Source organism: Symphodus melops (genome assembly GCF_947650265.1).
Source record: "Symphodus melops genome assembly, chromosome: 2".
NCBI classification, from domain to species: domain Eukaryota; kingdom Metazoa; phylum Chordata; class Actinopteri; order Labriformes; family Labridae; genus Symphodus; species Symphodus melops.
Window position 1 is genome coordinate 25,276,794 of NC_136692.1, and position 20,254 is coordinate 25,297,047.

Below are 20,254 nucleotides of genomic sequence, written 5' to 3' on the forward strand. Positions count from 1 at the left end.
GAGGAGGTTTAAAGAAACATTTCACGCCCGAACACCTCTGCTAATGCAAGTGTCGGCAACAGAGATAGTGCCAACTCTTTCATTCACCTGAGCAAAGCGTTGTCTTCTGCCCCACAGAATAACACTGAGGAAATAATAGACAAAAACATCAGAGAGTATGAACCTTTGGAGCCAAGTTGCCTGAGACAGTCCAGGAATAAACTGAGATGACTTGGGACTCATCAAGGGACAGACCAGGAATCAAATGAGACAGTACAGGAATCACTTCAAAAAACTGAAGACACTACAAGGGACCAACTTGAGACAGTCCAGAAATTAGCCAGGACAACTGGGGACACTTCCAAGAACCCATTTGAGACAGTTCAGGAACATGCTGAGACAACCTGAGACACTACGAGGGACTGGTTTGAGAGACCAAAGTTCAGGTTTGGGAAAAAATGATGTTTGACCCACATCCTACCTGTTATTATTGAGAAGGTGGGGTGTATGACCTTGTCCCGTCCATTTTTTTTGCAGTCTGTGGCCTGGATATGTGAATGCTAGGTAAGCAAGCTAATAACGTTTACAGTAACGTAATTACTAAAATATAATTTCTGGCAATATTCATAACCAAAGTCTAAAATGGAATTAAATGGGACACAGCTAGTGTGTATTACATTTTGGGTTGTTTACATTTATATAATAGAAAGTGGCCTTTGATCTATGATGTCACAGGTCGGAATCTTAAACCTTAGACAGAGGCTGATTAATGTGACTGACTGACTTAGTTAGGACGTCAGTATAGACATTGACCGGTATAGTGATGACATATTTTTGTTGGCCAAGAAATGGCGCCGGTGGTTCCTAAGAGAATTCGCCTATGGGAGTTTTGCATTGGATTTTGTATGATTGCAGAAAATAAGCTGTGTCAAACACACATTTCTGATGCATACTTTTTTGTTCAGCTGCATAACCTTTACAGATGAACACCATTGTTATGAAGTTTGAAGAGTTAATGCAGTTGAGAAAAGTAAAAAGCTAACGTTACGCTATAACGAACTACACCGCGATGGGTTGATTTCAACAAGTCCCCAAATCTATAGGACCGTAGAAGTCGTCTGTCATGTAATACGACCAATAGGAGCGTTTCCCAAATTAGCGCCCCAACCAGGGAACGTGGAAATGCCAGTAAATCTTCACCCTGCACCGTCACACTGCTTGATGTGCTTACCAAGGTAAGTGGTAATTAACTATTAAGTTAGCTAGCTTGGACTTAGGTTTGGGTTAGGGGTCAAATGTCATTCGATAACAAACACACATTCACCGGATCAAGGTTATTTATACGTCCACGAGAGGTCACTTGCATCTAAAATGTAAATATGGGTCGTAATTTGACGCTTGCACAAACAACCAGTGGAGTCGTATAGGTTGGAGGACAGGCTAGTTGATTTTGACGTCACGACTGTGCTTCATCGATCTAATCAGCGGTTTTGACAAGTTCGCGAAACCGTAGCTTATTAAGTTGTTTTTTAACCTAATATTTACAAGAGCACTGAAAAACATGACTAAAGGCTGTAAGGTGGATCAGAGATGAGTTCCCTGCGTGACAACATTTAATCTCCCCGACAACCACTGTAGTTTCAGTTAGCTACTTTTTAGCAACTGCCGTTTTAAGTTGTTGTTAGCGTCTCTGTGTTTCCCTCCGTGCTTTCGTCTTTTATTTTTGGACTTTCGAGATTCAGTAACTAAGTAAGTTTTTGTTTTTGCCTTTTTGTTTAAATAAATATTTTTTTGTCCAATATCTGCACTTGGGTCGAGTTAGCTCTTTCAACTCGTGACATATATCTCTCCATGGAGGAGGTTTAAAGAAACATTTCACGCCCGAACACCTCTGCTAATGCAAGTGTCGGCAACAGAGATAGTGCCAACTCTTTCATTCACCTGAGCAAAGCGTTGTCTTCTGCCCCACAGAATAACACTGAGGAAATAATAGACAAAAACATCAGAGAGTATGAACCTTTGGAGCCAAGTTGCCTGAGACAGTCCAGGAATAAACTGAGATGACTTGGGACTCATCCAGGGACAGACCAGGAATCAAATGAGACAGTACAGGAATCACTTCAAAAAACTGAAGACACTACAAGGGACCAACTTGAGACAGTCCAGAAATTAGCCAGGACAACTGGGGACACTTCCAAGAACCCATTTGAGATAGTTCAGGAACATGCTGAGACAACCTGAGACACTACGAGGGACTGGTTTGAGAGACCAAAGTTCAGGTTTGGGAAAAAATGATGTTTGACCCACATCCTACCTGTTATTATTGAGAAGGTGGGGTGTATGACCTTGTCCCGTCCATTTTTTTTGCAGTCTATGGCCCGGATATGTGAATGCTAGGTAAGCAAGCTAATAACGTTTACAGTAACGTGATTACTAAAATATAATTTCTGGCAATATTCATAACCAAAGTCTAAAATGGAATTAAATGGGACACAGCTAGTGTGTATTACATTTTGGGTTGTTTACATTTATATAATAGAAAGTGGCCTTTGATCTATGATGTCACAGGTCGGAATCTTAAACCTTAGACAGAGGCTGATTAATGTGACTGACTGACTTAGTTAGGACGTCAGTATAGACATTGACCGGTATAGTGATGACATATTTTTGTTGGCCAAGAAATGGCGCCGGTGGTTCCTAAGAGAATTCGCCTATGGGATTTTTGCATTGGATTTTGGATGATTGCAGAAAATAAGCTGTGTCAAACACACATTTCTGATGCATACTTTTTTGTTCAGCTGCATAACCTTTACAGATGAACACCATTGTTATGAAGTTTGAAGAGTTAATGCAGTTGAGAAAAGTAAAAAGCTAACTTTATGCTATAACGAACTACACCGCGATGGGTTGATTTCAACAAGTCCCCAAATCTATAGGACCGTAGAAGTCGTCTGTCATGTAATACGACCAATAGGAGCGTTTCCCAAATTAGCGCCCCAACCAGGGAACGTGGAAATGCCAGTAAATCTTCACCCTGCACCGTCACACTGCTTGATGTGCTTACCAAGGTAAGTGGTAATTAACTATTAAGTTAGCTAGCTTGGACTTAGGTTTGGGTTAGGGGTCAAACGTCATTCGATAACAAACACACATTCACCGGATCAAGGTTATTTATACGTCCGCGAGAGGTCACTTGCATCTAAAATGTAAATATGGGTCGTAATTTGACGCTTGCACAAACAACCAGTGGAGTCGTATAGGTTGGAGGACAGGCTCGTTGATTTTGACGTCACGACTGTGCTTCATCGATCTAATCAGCGGTTTTGACAAGTTCGCGAAACCGTAGCTTATTAAGTTGTTTTTTAACCTAATATTTACAAGAGCACTGAAAAACATGACTAAAGGCTGTAAGGTGGATCAGAGATGAGTTCCCTGCGTGACAACATTTAATCTCCCCGACAACCACTGTAGTTTCAGTTAGCTACTTTTTAGCAACTGCCGTTTTAAGTTGTTGTTAGCGTCTCTGTGTTTCCCTCCGTGCTTTCGTCTTTTATTTTTGGACTTTCGAGATTCAGTAACTAAGTAAGTTTTTGTTTTTGCCTTTTTGTTTAAATAAATATTTTTTTGTCCAATATCTGCACTTGGGTCGAGTTAGCTCTTTCAACTCGTGACATATATCTCTCCATGGAGGAGGTTTAAAGAAACATTTCACGCCCGAACACCTCTGCTAATGCAAGTGTCGGCAACAGAGATAGTGCCAACTCTTTCATTCACCTGAGCAAAGCGTTGTCTTCTGCCCCACAGAATAACACTGAGGAAATAATAGACAAAAACATCAGAGAGTATGAACCTTTGGAGCCAAGTTGCCTGAGACAGTCCAGGAATAAACTGAGATGACTTGGGACTCATCCAGGGACAGACCAGGAATCAAATGAGACAGTACAGGAATCACTTCAAAAAACTGAAGACACTACAAGGGACCAACTTGAGACAGTCCAGAAATTAGCCAGGACAACTGGGGACACTTCCAAGAACCCATTTGAGACAGTTCAGGAACATGCTGAGACAACCTGAGACACTACGAGGGACTGGTTTGAGAGACCAAAGTTCAGGTTTGGGAAAAAATGATGTTTGACCCACATCCTACCTGTTATTATTGAGAAGGTGGGGTGTATGACCTTGTCCCGTCCATTTTTTTTGCAGTCTGTGGCCTGGATATGTGAATGCTAGGTAAGCAAGCTAATAACGTTTACAGTAACGTAATTACTAAAATATAATTTCTGGCAATATTCATAACCAAAGTCTAAAATGGAATTAAATGGGACACAGCTAGTGTGTATTACATTTTGGGTTGTTTACATTTATATAATAGAAAGTGGCCTTTGATCTATGATGTCACAGGTCGGAATCTTAAACCTTAGACAGAGGCTGATTAATGTGACTGACTGACTTAGTTAGGACGTCAGTATAGACATTGACCGGTATAGTGATGACATATTTTTGTTGGCCAAGAAATGGCGCCGGTGGTTCCTAAGAGAATTCGCCTATGGGAGTTTTGCATTGGATTTTGTATGATTGCAGAAAATAAGCTGTGTCAAACACACATTTCTGATGCATACTTTTTTGTTCAGCTGCATAACCTTTACAGATGAACACCATTGTTATGAAGTTTGAAGAGTTAATGCAGTTGAGAAAAGTAAAAAGCTAACGTTACGCTATAACGAACTACACCGCGATGGGTTGATTTCAACAAGTCCCCAAATCTATAGGACCGTAGAAGTCGTCTGTCATGTAATACGACCAATAGGAGCGTTTCCCAAATTAGCGCCCCAACCAGGGAACGTGGAAATGCCAGTAAATCTTCACCCTGCACCGTCACACTGCTTGATGTGCTTACCAAGGTAAGTGGTAATTAACTATTAAGTTAGCTAGCTTGGACTTAGGTTTGGGTTAGGGGTCAAATGTCATTCGATAACAAACACACATTCACCGGATCAAGGTTATTTATACGTCCACGAGAGGTCACTTGCATCTAAAATGTAAATATGGGTCGTAATTTGACGCTTGCACAAACAACCAGTGGAGTCGTATAGGTTGGAGGACAGGCTAGTTGATTTTGACGTCACGACTGTGCTTCATCGATCTAATCAGCGGTTTTGACAAGTTCGCGAAACCGTAGCTTATTAAGTTGTTTTTTAACCTAATATTTACAAGAGCACTGAAAAACATGACTAAAGGCTGTAAGGTGGATCAGAGATGAGTTCCCTGCGTGACAACATTTAATCTCCCCGACAACCACTGTAGTTTCAGTTAGCTACTTTTTAGCAACTGCCGTTTTAAGTTGTTGTTAGCGTCTCTGTGTTTCCCTCCGTGCTTTCGTCTTTTATTTTTGGACTTTCGAGATTCAGTAACTAAGTAAGTTTTTGTTTTTGCCTTTTTGTTTAAATAAATATTTTTTTGTCCAATATCTGCACTTGGGTCGAGTTAGCTCTTTCAACTCGTGACATATATCTCTCCATGGAGGAGGTTTAAAGAAACATTTCACGCCCGAACACCTCTGCTAATGCAAGTGTCGGCAACAGAGATAGTGCCAACTCTTTCATTCACCTGAGCAAAGCGTTGTCTTCTGCCCCACAGAATAACACTGAGGAAATAATAGACAAAAACATCAGAGAGTATGAACCTTTGGAGCCAAGTTGCCTGAGACAGTCCAGGAATAAACTGAGATGACTTGGGACTCATCCAGGGACAGACCAGGAATCAAATGAGACAGTACAGGAATCACTTCAAAAAACTGAAGACACTACAAGGGACCAACTTGAGACAGTCCAGAAATTAGCCAGGACAACTGGGGACACTTCCAAGAACCCATTTGAGACAGTTCAGGAACATGCTGAGACAACCTGAGACACTACGAGGGACTGGTTTGAGAGACCAAAGTTCAGGTTTGGGAAAAAATGATGTTTGACCCACATCCTACCTGTTATTATTGAGAAGGTGGGGTGTATGACCTTGTCCCGTCCATTTTTTTTGCAGTCTATGGCCCGGATATGTGAATGCTAGGTAAGCAAGCTAATAACGTTTACAGTAACGTGATTACTAAAATATAATTTCTGGCAATATTCATAACCAAAGTCTAAAATGGAATTAAATGGGACACAGCTAGTGTGTATTACATTTTGGGTTGTTTACATTTATATAATAGAAAGTGGCCTTTGATCTATGATGTCACAGGTCGGAATCTTAAACCTTAGACAGAGGCTGATTAATGTGACTGACTGACTTAGTTAGGACGTCAGTATAGACATTGACCGGTATAGTGATGACATATTTTTGTTGGCCAAGAAATGGCGCCGGTGGTTCCTAAGAGAATTCGCCTATGGGATTTTTGCATTGGATTTTGGATGATTGCAGAAAATAAGCTGTGTCAAACACACATTTCTGATGCATACTTTTTTGTTCAGCTGCATAACCTTTACAGATGAACACCATTGTTATGAAGTTTGAAGAGTTAATGCAGTTGAGAAAAGTAAAAAGCTAACGTTATGCTATAACGAACTACACCGCGATGGGTTGATTTCAACAAGTCCCCAAATCTATAGGACCGTAGAAGTCGTCTGTCATGTAATACGACCAATAGGAGCGTTTCCCAAATTAGCGCCCCAACCAGGGAACGTGGAAATGCCAGTAAATCTTCACCCTGCACCGTCACACTGCTTGATGTGCTTACCAAGGTAAGTGGTAATTAACTATTAAGTTAGCTAGCTTGGACTTAGGTTTGGGTTAGGGGTCAAACGTCATTCGATAACAAACACACATTCACCGGATCAAGGTTATTTATACGTCCGCGAGAGGTCACTTGCATCTAAAATGTAAATATGGGTCGTAATTTGACGCTTGCACAAACAACCAGTGGAGTCGTATAGGTTGGAGGACAGGCTCGTTGATTTTGACGTCACGACTGTGCTTCATCGATCTAATCAGCGGTTTTGACAAGTTCGCGAAACCGTAGCTTATTAAGTTGTTTTTTAACCTAATATTTACAAGAGCACTGAAAAACATGACTAAAGGCTGTAAGGTGGATCAGAGATGAGTTCCCTGCGTGACAACATTTAATCTCCCCGACAACCACTGTAGTTTCAGTTAGCTACTTTTTAGCAACTGCCGTTTTAAGTTGTTGTTAGCGTCTCTGTGTTTCCCTCCGTGCTTTCGTCTTTTATTTTTGGACTTTCGAGATTCAGTAACTAAGTAAGTTTTTGTTTTTGCCTTTTTGTTTAAATAAATATTTTTTTGTCCAATATCTGCACTTGGGTCGAGTTAGCTCTTTCAACTCGTGACATATATCTCTCCATGGAGGAGGTTTAAAGAAACATTTCACGCCCGAACACCTCTGCTAATGCAAGTGTCGGCAACAGAGATAGTGCCAACTCTTTCATTCACCTGAGCAAAGCGTTGTCTTCTGCCCCACAGAATAACACTGAGGAAATAATAGACAAAAACATCAGAGAGTATGAACCTTTGGAGCCAAGTTGCCTGAGACAGTCCAGGAATAAACTGAGATGACTTGGGACTCATCCAGGGACAGACCAGGAATCAAATGAGACAGTACAGGAATCACTTCAAAAAACTGAAGACACTACAAGGGACCAACTTGAGACAGTCCAGAAATTAGCCAGGACAACTGGGGACACTTCCAAGAACCCATTTGAGACAGTTCAGGAACATGCTGAGACAACCTGAGACACTACGAGGGACTGGTTTGAGAGACCAAAGTTCAGGTTTGGGAAAAAATGATGTTTGACCCACATCCTACCTGTTATTATTGAGAAGGTGGGGTGTATGACCTTGTCCCGTCCATTTTTTTTGCAGTCTATGGCCCGGATATGTGAATGCTAGGTAAGCAAGCTAATAACGTTTACAGTAACGTGATTACTAAAATATAATTTCTGGCAATATTCATAACCAAAGTCTAAAATGGAATTAAATGGGACACAGCTAGTGTGTATTACATTTTGGGTTGTTTACATTTATATAATAGAAAGTGGCCTTTGATCTATGATGTCACAGGTCGGAATCTTAAACCTTAGACAGAGGCTGATTAATGTGACTGACTGACTTAGTTAGGACGTCAGTATAGACATTGACCGGTATAGTGATGACATATTTTTGTTGGCCAAGAAATGGCGCCGGTGGTTCCTAAGAGAATTCGCCTATGGGATTTTTGCATTGGATTTTGGATGATTGCAGAAAATAAGCTGTGTCAAACACACATTTCTGATGCATACTTTTTTGTTCAGCTGCATAACCTTTACAGATGAACACCATTGTTATGAAGTTTGAAGAGTTAATGCAGTTGAGAAAAGTAAAAAGCTAACTTTATGCTATAACGAACTACACCGCGATGGGTTGATTTCAACAAGTCCCCAAATCTATAGGACCGTAGAAGTCGTCTGTCATGTAATACGACCAATAGGAGCGTTTCCCAAATTAGCGCCCCAACCAGGGAACGTGGAAATGCCAGTAAATCTTCACCCTGCACCGTCACACTGCTTGATGTGCTTACCAAGGTAAGTGGTAATTAACTATTAAGTTAGCTAGCTTGGACTTAGGTTTGGGTTAGGGGTCAAACGTCATTCGATAACAAACACACATTCACCGGATCAAGGTTATTTATACGTCCGCGAGAGGTCACTTGCATCTAAAATGTAAATATGGGTCGTAATTTGACGCTTGCACAAACAACCAGTGGAGTCGTATAGGTTGGAGGACAGGCTCGTTGATTTTGACGTCACGACTGTGCTTCATCGATCTAATCAGCGGTTTTGACAAGTTCGCGAAACCGTAGCTTATTAAGTTGTTTTTTAACCTAATATTTACAAGAGCACTGAAAAACATGACTAAAGGCTGTAAGGTGGATCAGAGATGAGTTCCCTGCGTGACAACATTTAATCTCCCCGACAACCACTGTAGTTTCAGTTAGCTACTTTTTAGCAACTGCCGTTTTAAGTTGTTGTTAGCGTCTCTGTGTTTCCCTCCGTGCTTTCGTCTTTTATTTTTGGACTTTCGAGATTCAGTAACTAAGTAAGTTTTTGTTTTTGCCTTTTTGTTTAAATAAATATTTTTTTGTCCAATATCTGCACTTGGGTCGAGTTAGCTCTTTCAACTCGTGACATATATCTCTCCATGGAGGAGGTTTAAAGAAACATTTCACGCCCGAACACCTCTGCTAATGCAAGTGTCGGCAACAGAGATAGTGCCAACTCTTTCATTCACCTGAGCAAAGCGTTGTCTTCTGCCCCACAGAATAACACTGAGGAAATAATAGACAAAAACATCAGAGAGTATGAACCTTTGGAGCCAAGTTGCCTGAGACAGTCCAGGAATAAACTGAGATGACTTGGGACTCATCCAGGGACAGACCAGGAATCAAATGAGACAGTACAGGAATCACTTCAAAAAACTGAAGACACTACAAGGGACCAACTTGAGACAGTCCAGAAATTAGCCAGGACAACTGGGGACACTTCCAAGAACCCATTTGAGACAGTTCAGGAACATGCTGAGACAACCTGAGACACTACGAGGGACTGGTTTGAGAGACCAAAGTTCAGGTTTGGGAAAAAATGATGTTTGACCCACATCCTACCTGTTATTATTGAGAAGGTGGGGTGTATGACCTTGTCCCGTCCATTCTTTTTGCAGTCTGTGGCCCGGATATGTGAATGCTAGGTAAGCAAGCTAATAACGTTTACAGTAGCGTAATTACTAAAATATAATTTCTGGCAATATTCATAACCAAAGTCTAAAATGGAATTAAATGGGACACAGCTAGTGTGTATTACATTTTGGGTTGTTTACATTTATATAATAGAAAGTGGCCTTTGATCTATGATGTCACAGGTCGGAATCTTAAACCTTAGACAGAGGCTGATTAATGTGACTGACTGACTTAGTTAGGACGTCAGTATAGACATTGACCGGTATAGTGATGACATATTTTTGTTGGCCAAGAAATGGCGCCGGTGGTTCCTAAGAGAATTCGCCTATGGGATTTTTGCATTGGATTTTGGATGATTGCAGAAAATAAGCTGTGTCAAACACACATTTCTGATGCATACTCTTTTGTTCAGCTGCATAACCTTTACAGATGAACACCATTGTTATGAAGTTTGAAGAGTTAATGCAGTTGAGAAAAGTAAAAAGCTAACGTTATGCTATAACGAACTACACCGCGATGGGTTGATTTCAACAAGTCCCCAAATCTATAGGACCGTAGAAGTCGTCTGTCATGTAATACGACCAATAGGAGCGTTTCCCAAATTAGCGCCCCAACCAGGGAACGTGGAAATGCCAGTAAATCTTCACCCTGCGCCGTCACACTGCTTGATGTGCTTACCAAGGTAAGCGGTAATTAACTATTAAGTTAGCTAGCTTGGACTTAGGTTTGGGTTAGGGGTCAAACGTCATTCGATAACAAACACACATTCACCGGATCAAGGTTATTTATACGTCCGCGAGAGATCACTTGCATCTAAAATGTAAATATGGGTCGTAATTTGACGCTTGCACAAACAACCAGTGGAGTCGTATAGGTTGGAGGACAGGCTAGTTGATTTTGACGTCACGACTGTGCTTCATCGATCTAATCAGCGGTTTTGACAAGTTCGCGAAACCGTAGCTTATTAAGTTTTTTTTTAACCTAATATTTACAAGAGCACTGAAAAACATGACTAAAGGCTGTAAGGTGGATCAGAGATGAGTTCCCTGCGTGACAACATTTAATCTCCCCGACAACCACTGTAGTTTCAGTTAGCTACTTTTTAGCAACTGCCGTTTTAAGTTGTTGTTAGCGTCTCTGTGTTTCCCTCCGTGCTTTGGTCTTTTATTTTTGGACTTTCGAGATTCAGTAACTAAGTAAGTTTTTGTTTTTGCCTTTTTGTTTAAATAAATATTTTTTTGTCCAATATCTGCACTTGGGTCGAGTTAGCTCTTTCAACTCGTGACATATATCTCTCCATGGAGGAGGTTTAAAGAAACATTTCACGCCCGAACACCTCTGCTAATGCAAGTGTCGGCAACAGAGATAGTGCCAACTCTTTCATTCACCTGAGCAAAGCGTTGTCTTCTGCCCCACAGAATAACACTGAGGAAATAATAGACAAAAACATCAGAGAGTATGAACCTTTGGAGCCAAGTTGCCTGAGACAGTCCAGGAATAAACTGAGATGACTTGGGACTCATCAAGGGACAGACCAGGAATCAAATGAGACAGTACAGGAATCACTTCAAAAAACTGAAGACACTACAAGGGACCAACTTGAGACAGTCCAGAAATTAGCCAGGACAACTGGGGACACTTCCAAGAACCCATTTGAGACAGTTCAGGAACATGCTGAGACAACCTGAGACACTACGAGGGACTGGTTTGAGAGACCAAAGTTCAGGTTTGGGAAAAAATGATGTTTGACCTACATCCTACCTGTTATTATTGAGAAGGTGGGGTGTATGACCTTGTCCCGTCCATTCTTTTTGCAGTCTGTGGCCCGGATATGTGAATGCTAGGTAAGCAAGCTAATAACGTTTACAGTAGCGTAATTACTAAAATATAATTTCTGGCAATATTCATAACCAAAGTCTAAAATGGAATTAAATGGGACACAGCTAGTGTGTATTACATTTTGGGTTGTTTACATTTATATAATAGAAAGTGGCCTTTGATCTATGATGTCACAGGTCGGAATCTTAAACCTTAGACAGAGGCTGATTAATGTGACTGACTGACTTAGTTAGGACGTCAGTATAGACATTGACCGGTATAGTGATGACATATTTTTGTTGGCCAAGAAATGGCGCCGGTGGTTCCTAAGAGAATTCGCCTATGGGATTTTTGCATTGGATTTTGGATGATTGCAGAAAATAAGCTGTGTCAAACACACATTTCTGATGCATACTCTTTTGTTCAGCTGCATAACCTTTACAGATGAACACCATTGTTATGAAGTTTGAAGAGTTAATGCAGTTGAGAAAAGTAAAAAGCTAACGTTATGCTATAACGAACTACACCGCGATGGGTTGATTTCAACAAGTCCCCAAATCTATAGGACCGTAGAAGTCGTCTGTCATGTAATACGACCAATAGGAGCGTTTCCCAAATTAGCGCCCCAACCAGGGAACGTGGAAATGCCAGTAAATCTTCACCCTGCGCCGTCACACTGCTTGATGTGCTTACCAAGGTAAGCGGTAATTAACTATTAAGTTAGCTAGCTTGGACTTAGGTTTGGGTTAGGGGTCAAACGTCATTCGATAACAAACACACATTCACCGGATCAAGGTTATTTATACGTCCGCGAGAGATCACTTGCATCTAAAATGTAAATATGGGTCGTAATTTGACGCTTGCACAAACAACCAGTGGAGTCGTATAGGTTGGAGGACAGGCTAGTTGATTTTGACGTCACGACTGTGCTTCATCGATCTAATCAGCGGTTTTGACAAGTTCGCGAAACCGTAGCTTATTAAGTTGTTTTTTAACCTAATATTTACAAGAGCACTGAAAAACATGACTAAAGGCTGTAAGGTGGATCAGAGATGAGTTCCCTGCGTGACAACATTTAATCTCCCCGACAACCACTGTAGTTTCAGTTAGCTACTTTTTAGCAACTGCCGTTTTAAGTTGTTGTTAGCGTCTCTGTGTTTCCCTCCGTGCTTTGGTCTTTTATTTTTGGACTTTCGAGATTCAGTAACTAAGTAAGTTTTTGTTTTTGCCTTTTTGTTTAAATAAATATTTTTTTGTCCAATATCTGCACTTGGGTCGAGTTAGCTCTTTCAACTCGTGACATATATCTCTCCATGGAGGAGGTTTAAAGAAACATTTCACGCCCGAACACCTCTGCTAATGCAAGTGTCGGCAACAGAGATAGTGCCAACTCTTTCATTCACCTGAGCAAAGCGTTGTCTTCTGCCCCACAGAATAACACTGAGGAAATAATAGACAAAAACATCAGAGAGTATGAACCTTTGGAGCCAAGTTGCCTGAGACAGTCCAGGAATAAACTGAGATGACTTGGGACTCATCAAGGGACAGACCAGGAATCAAATGAGACAGTACAGGAATCACTTCAAAAAACTGAAGACACTACAAGGGACCAACTTGAGACAGTCCAGAAATTAGCCAGGACAACTGGGGACACTTCCAAGAACCCATTTGAGACAGTTCAGGAACATGCTGAGACAACCTGAGACACTACGAGGGACTGGTTTGAGAGACCAAAGTTCAGGTTTGGGAAAATATGATGTTTGACCCACATCCTACCTGTTATTATTGAGAAGGTGGGGTGTATGACCTTGTCCCGTCCATTTTTTTTGCAGTCTGTGGCCAGGATATGTGAATGCTAGGTAAGCAAGCTAATAACGTTTACAGTAACGTAATTACTAAAATATAATTTCTGGCAATATTCATAACCAAAGTCTAAAATGGAATTAAATGGGACACAGCTAGTGTGTATTACATTTTGGGTTGTTTACATTTATATAATAGAAAGTGGCCTTTGATCTATGATGTCACAGGTCGGAATCTTAAACCTTAGACAGAGGCTGATTAATGTGACTGACTGACTTAGTTAGGACGTCAGTATAGACATTGACCGGTATAGTGATGACATATTTTTGTTGGCCAAGAAATGGCGCCGGTGGTTCCTAAGAGAATTCGCCTATGGGATTTTTGCATTGGATTTTGGATGATTGCAGAAAATAAGCTGTGTCAAACACACATTTCTGATGCATACTTTTTTGTTCAGCTGCATAACCTTTACAGATGAACACCATTGTTATGAAGTTTGAAGAGTTAATGCAGTTGAGAAAAGTAAAAAGCTAACGTTATGCTATAACGAACTACACCGCGATGGGTTGATTTCAACAAGTCCCCAAATCTATAGGACCGTAGAAGTCGTCTGTCATGTAATACGACCAATAGGAGCGTTTCCCAAATTAGCGCCCCAACCAGGGAACGTGGAAATGCCAGTAAATCTTCACCCTGCACCGTCACACTGCTTGATGTGCTTACCAAGGTAAGTGGTAATTAACTATTAAGTTAGCTAGCTTGGACTTAGGTTTGGGTTAGGGGTCAAACGTCATTCGATAACAAACACACATTCACCGGATCAAGGTTATTTATACGTCCGCGAGAGGTCACTTGCATCTAAAATGTAAATATGGGTCGTAATTTGACGCTTGCACAAACAACCAGTGGAGTCGTATAGGTTGGAGGACAGGCTAGTTGATTTTGACGTCACGACTGTGCTTCATCGATCTAATCAGCGGTTTTGACAAGTTCGCGAAACCGTAGCTTATTAAGTTGTTTTTTAACCTAATATTTACAAGAGCACTGAAAAACATGACTAAAGGCTGTAAGGTGGATCAGAGATGAGTTCCCTGCGTGACAACATTTAATCTCCCCGACAACCACTGTAGTTTCAGTTAGCTACTTTTTAGCAACTGCCGTTTTAAGTTGTTGTTAGCGTCTCTGTGTTTCCCTCCGTGCTTTGGTCTTTTATTTTTGGACTTTCGAGATTCAGTAACTAAGTAAGTTTTTGTTTTTGCCTTTTTGTTTAAATAAATATTTTTTTGTCCAATATCTGCACTTGGGTCGAGTTAGCTCTTTCAACTCGTGACATATATCTCTCCATGGAGGAGGTTTAAAGAAACATTTCACGCCCGAACACCTCTGCTAATGCAAGTGTCGGCAACAGAGATAGTGCCAACTCTTTCATTCACCTGAGCAAAGCGTTGTCTTCTGCCCCACAGAATAACACTGAGGAAATAATAGACAAAAACATCAGAGAGTATGAACCTTTGGAGCCAAGTTGCCTGAGACAGTCCAGGAATAAACTGAGATGACTTGGGACTCATCCAGGGACAGACCAGGAATCAAATGAGACAGTACAGGAATCACTTCAAAAAACTGAAGACACTACAAGGGACCAACTTGAGACAGTCCAGAAATTAGCCAGGACAACTGGGGACACTTCCAAGAACCCATTTGAGACAGTTCAGGAACATGCTGAGAAAACCTGAGACACTACGAGGGACTGGTTTGAGAGACCAAAGTTCAGGTTTGGGAAAAAATGATGTTTGACCTACATCCTACCTGTTATTATTGAGAAGGTGGGGTGTATGACCTTGTCCCGTCCATTCTTTTTGCAGTCTGTGGCCCGGATATGTGAATGCTAGGTAAGCAAGCTAATAACGTTTACAGTAACGTAATTACTAAAATATAATTTCTGGCAATATTCATAACCAAAGTCTAAAATGGAATTAAATGGGACACAGCTAGTGTGTATTACATTTTGGTTTGTTTACATTTATATAATAGAAAGTGGCCTTTGATCTATGATGTCACAGGTCGGAATCTTAAACCTTAGACAGAGGCTGATTAATGTGACTGACTGACTTAGTTAGGACGTCAGTATAGACATTGACCGGTATAGTGATGACATATTTTTGTTGGCCAAGAAATGGCGCCGGTGGATCCTAAGAGAATTCGCCTATGGGATTTTTGCATTGGATTTTGGATGATTGCAGAAAATAAGCTGTGTCAAACACACATTTCTGATGCATACTTTTTTGTTCAGCTGCATAACCTTTACAGATGAACACCATTGTTATGAAGTTTGAAGAGTTAATGCAGTTGAGAAAAGTAAAAAGCTAACGTTATGCTATAACGAACTACACCGCGATGGGTTGATTTCAACAAGTCCCCAAATCTATAGGACCGTAGAAGTCGTCTGTCATGTAATACGACCAATAGGAGCGTTTCCCAAATTAGCGCCCCAACCAGGGAACGTGGAAATGCCAGTAAATCTTCACCCTGCACCGTCACACTGCTTGATGTGCTTACCAAGGTAAGTGGTAATTAACTATTAAGTTAGCTAGCTTGGACTTAGGTTTGGGTTAGGGGTCAAATGTCATTCGATAACAAACACACATTCACCGGATCAAGGTTATTTATACGTCCGCGAGAGGTCACTTGCATCTAAAATGTAAATATGGGTCGTAATTTGACGCTTGCACAAACAACCAGTGGAGTCGTATAGGTTGGAGGACAGGCTAGTTGATTTTGACGTCACGACTGTGCTTCATCGATCTAATCAGCGGTTTTGACAAGTTCGCGAAACCGTAGCTTATTAAGTTGTTTTTTAACCTAATATTTACAAGAGCACTGAAAAACATGACTAAAGGCTGTAAGGTGGATCAGAGATGAGTTCCCTGCGTGACAACATTTAATCTCCCCGACAACCACTGTAGTTTCAGTTAGCTACTTTTTAGCAACTGCCGTTTTAAGTTGTTGTTAGCGTCTCTGTGTTTCCCTCCGTGCTTTGGTCTTTTATTTTTGGACTTTCGAGATTCAGTAACTAAGTAAGTTTTTGTTTTTGCCTTTTTGTTTAAATAAATATTTTTTTGTCCAATATCTGCACTTGGGTCGAGTTAGCTCTTTCAACTCGTGACATATATCTCTCCATGGAGGAGGTTTAAAGAAACATTTCACGCCCGAACACCTCTGCTAATGCAAGTGTCGGCAACAGAGATAGTGCCAACTCTTTCATTCACCTGAGCAAAGCGTTGTCTTCTGCCCCACAGAATAACACTGAGGAAATAATAGACAAAAACATCAGAGAGTATGAACCTTTGGAGCCAAGTTGCCTGAGACAGTCCAGGAATAAACTGAGATGACTTGGGACTCATCCAGGGACAGACCAGGAATCAAATGAGACAGTACAGGAATCACTTCAAAAAACTGAAGACACTACAAGGGACCAACTTGAGACAGTCCAGAAATTAGCCAGGACAACTGGGGACACTTCCAAGAACCCATTTGAGACAGTTCAGGAACATGCTGAGACAACCTGAGACACTACGAGGGACTGGTTTGAGAGACCAAAGTTCAGGTTTGGGAAAAAATGATGTTTGACCTACATCCTACCTGTTATTATTGAGAAGGTGGGGTGTATGACCTTGTCCCGTCCATTCTTTTTGCAGTCTGTGGCCCGGATATGTGAATGCTAGGTAAGCAAGCTAATAACGTTTACAGTAACGTAATTACTAAAATATAATTTCTGGCAATATTCATAACCAAAGTCTAAAATGGAATTAAATGGGACACAGCTAGTGTGTATTACATTTTGGTTTGTTTACATTTATATAATAGAAAGTGGCCTTTGATCTATGATGTCACAGGTCGGAATCTTAAACCTTAGACAGAGGCTGATTAATGTGACTGACTGACTTAGTTAGGACGTCAGTATAGACATTGACCGGTATAGTGATGACATATTTTTGTTGGCCAAGAAATGGCGCCGGTGGATCCTAAGAGAATTCGCCTATGGGATTTTTGCATTGGATTTTGGATGATTGCAGAAAATAAGCTGTGTCAAACACACATTTCTGATGCATACTTTTTTGTTCAGCTGCATAACCTTTACAGATGAACACCATTGTTATGAAGTTTGAAGAGTTAATGCAGTTGAGAAAAGTAAAAAGCTAACGTTATGCTATAACGAACTACACCGCGATGGGTTGATTTCAACAAGTCCCCAAATCTATAGGACCGTAGAAGTCGTCTGTCATGTAATACGACCAATAGGAGCGTTTCCCAAATTAGCGCCCCAACCAGGGAACGTGGAAATGCCAGTAAATCTTCACCCTGCACCGTCACACTGCTTGATGTGCTTACCAAGGTAAGTGGTAATTAACTATTAAGTTAGCTAGCTTGGACTTAGGTTTGGGTTAGGGGTCAAATGTCATTCGATAACAAACACACATTCACCGGATCAAGGTTATTTATACGTCCGCGAGAGGTCACTTGCATCTAAAATGTAAATATGGGTCGTAATTTGACGCTTGCACAAACAACCAGTGGAGTCGTATAGGTTGGAGGACAGGCTAGTTGATTTTGACGTCACGACTGTGCTTCATCGATCTAATCAGCGGTTTTGACAAGTTCGCGAAACCGTAGCTTATTAAGTTGTTTTTTAACCTAATATTTACAAGAGCACTGAAAAACATGACTAAAGGCTGTAAGGTGGATCAGAGATGAGTTCCCTGCGTGACAACATTTAATCTCCCCGACAACCACTGTAGTTTCAGTTAGCTACTTTTTAGCAACTGCCGTTTTAAGTTGTTGTTAGCGTCTCTGTGTTTCCCTCCGTGCTTTCGTCTTTTATATTTGGACTTTCGAGATTCAGTAACTAAGTAAGTTTTTGTTTTTGCCTTTTTGTTTAAATAAATATTTTTTTGTCCAATATCTGCACTTGGGTCGAGTTAGCTCTTTCAACTCGTGACATATATCTCTCCATGGAGGAGGTTTAAAGAAACATTTCACGCCCGAACACCTCTGCTAATGCAAGTGTCGACAGAGATAGTGCCAACTCTTTCATTCACCTGAGCAAAGCGTTGTCTTCTGCCCCACAGAATAACACTGAGGAAATAATAGACAAAAACATCAGAGAGTATGAACCTTTGGAGCCAAGTTGCCTGAGACAGTCCAGGAATAAACTGAGATGACTTGGGACTCATCCAGGGACAGACCAGGAATCAAATGAGACAGTACAGGAATCACTTCAAAAAACTGAAGACACTACAAGGGACCAACTTGAGACAGTCCAGAAATTAGCCAGGACAACTGGGGACACTTCCAAGAACCCATTTGAGACAGTTCAGGAACATGCTGAGACAACCTGAGACACTACGAGGGACTGGTTTGAGAGACCAAAGTTCAGGTTTGGGAAAAAATGATGTTTGACCCACATCCTACCTGTTATTATTGAGAAGGTGGGGTGTATGTCCTTGTCCCGTCCATTCTTTTTGCAGTCTATGGCCCGGGTACGTGAATGCTAGGTAAGCAAGCTAATAACGTTTACAGTAACGTAATTACTAAAATATAATTTCTGGCAATACTCATAACCAAAGTCTAAAATGGAATTAAATGGGACACAGCTAGTGTGTATTACATTTTGGTTTGTTTACATTTATATAATAGAAAGTGGCCTTTGATCTATGATGTCACAGGTCGGAATCTTAAACCTTAGACAGAGGCTGATTAATGTGACTGACTGACTTAGTTGGGATGTCAGTATAGACATTGACCGGTATAGTGATGACATATTTTTGTTGGCCAAGAAATGGCGCCGGTGGTTCCTAAGAGAATTCGCCTATGGGATTTTTGCATTGGATTTTGGATGATTGCAGAAAATAAGCTGTGTCAAACACACATTTCTGATGCATACTTTTTTGTTCAGCTGCATAACCTTTACAGATGAACACCATTGTTATGAAGTTTGAAGAGTTAATGCAGTTGAGAAAAGTAAAAAGCTAACGTTATGCTATAACGAACTACACCGCGATGGGTTGATTTCAACAAGTCCCCAAATCTATAGGACCGTAGAAGTCGTCTGTCATGTAATACGACCAATAGGAGCGTTTCCCAAATTAGCGCCCCAACCAGGGAACGTGGAAATGCCAGTAAATCTTCACCCTGCACCGTCACACTGCTTGATGTGCTTACCAAGGTAAGTGGTAATTAACTATTAAGTTAGCTAGCTTGGACTTAGGTTTGGGTTAGGGGTCAAATGTCATTCGATAACAAACACACATTCACCGGATCAAGGTTATTTATACGTCCGCGAGAGGTCACTTGCATCTAAAATGTAAATATGGGTCGTAATTTGACGCTTGCACAAACAACCAGTGGAGTCGTATAGGTTGGAGGACAGGCTAGTTGATTTTGACGTCACGACTGTGCTTCATCGATCTAATCAGCGGTTTTGACAAGTTCGCGAAACCGTAGCTTATTAAGTTGTTTTTTAACCTAATATTTACAAGAGCACTGAAAAACATGACTAAAGGCTGTAAGGTGGATCAGAGATGAGTTCCCTGCGTGACAACATTTAATCTCCCCGACAACCACTGTAGTTTCAGTTAGCTACTTTTTAGCAACTGCCGTTTTAAGTTGTTGTTAGCGTCTCTGTGTTTCCCTCCGTGCTTTCGTCTTTTATTTTTGGACTTTCGAGATTCAGTAACTAAGTAAGTTTTTGTTTTTGCCTTTTTGTTTAAATAAATATTTTTTTGTCCAATATCTGCACTTGGGTCGAGTTAGCTCTTTCAACTCGTGACATATATCTCTCCATGGAGGAGGTTTAAAGAAACATTTCACGCCCGAACACCTCTGCTCATGCAAGTGTCGGCAACAGAGATAGTGCCAACTCTTTCATTCACCTGAGCA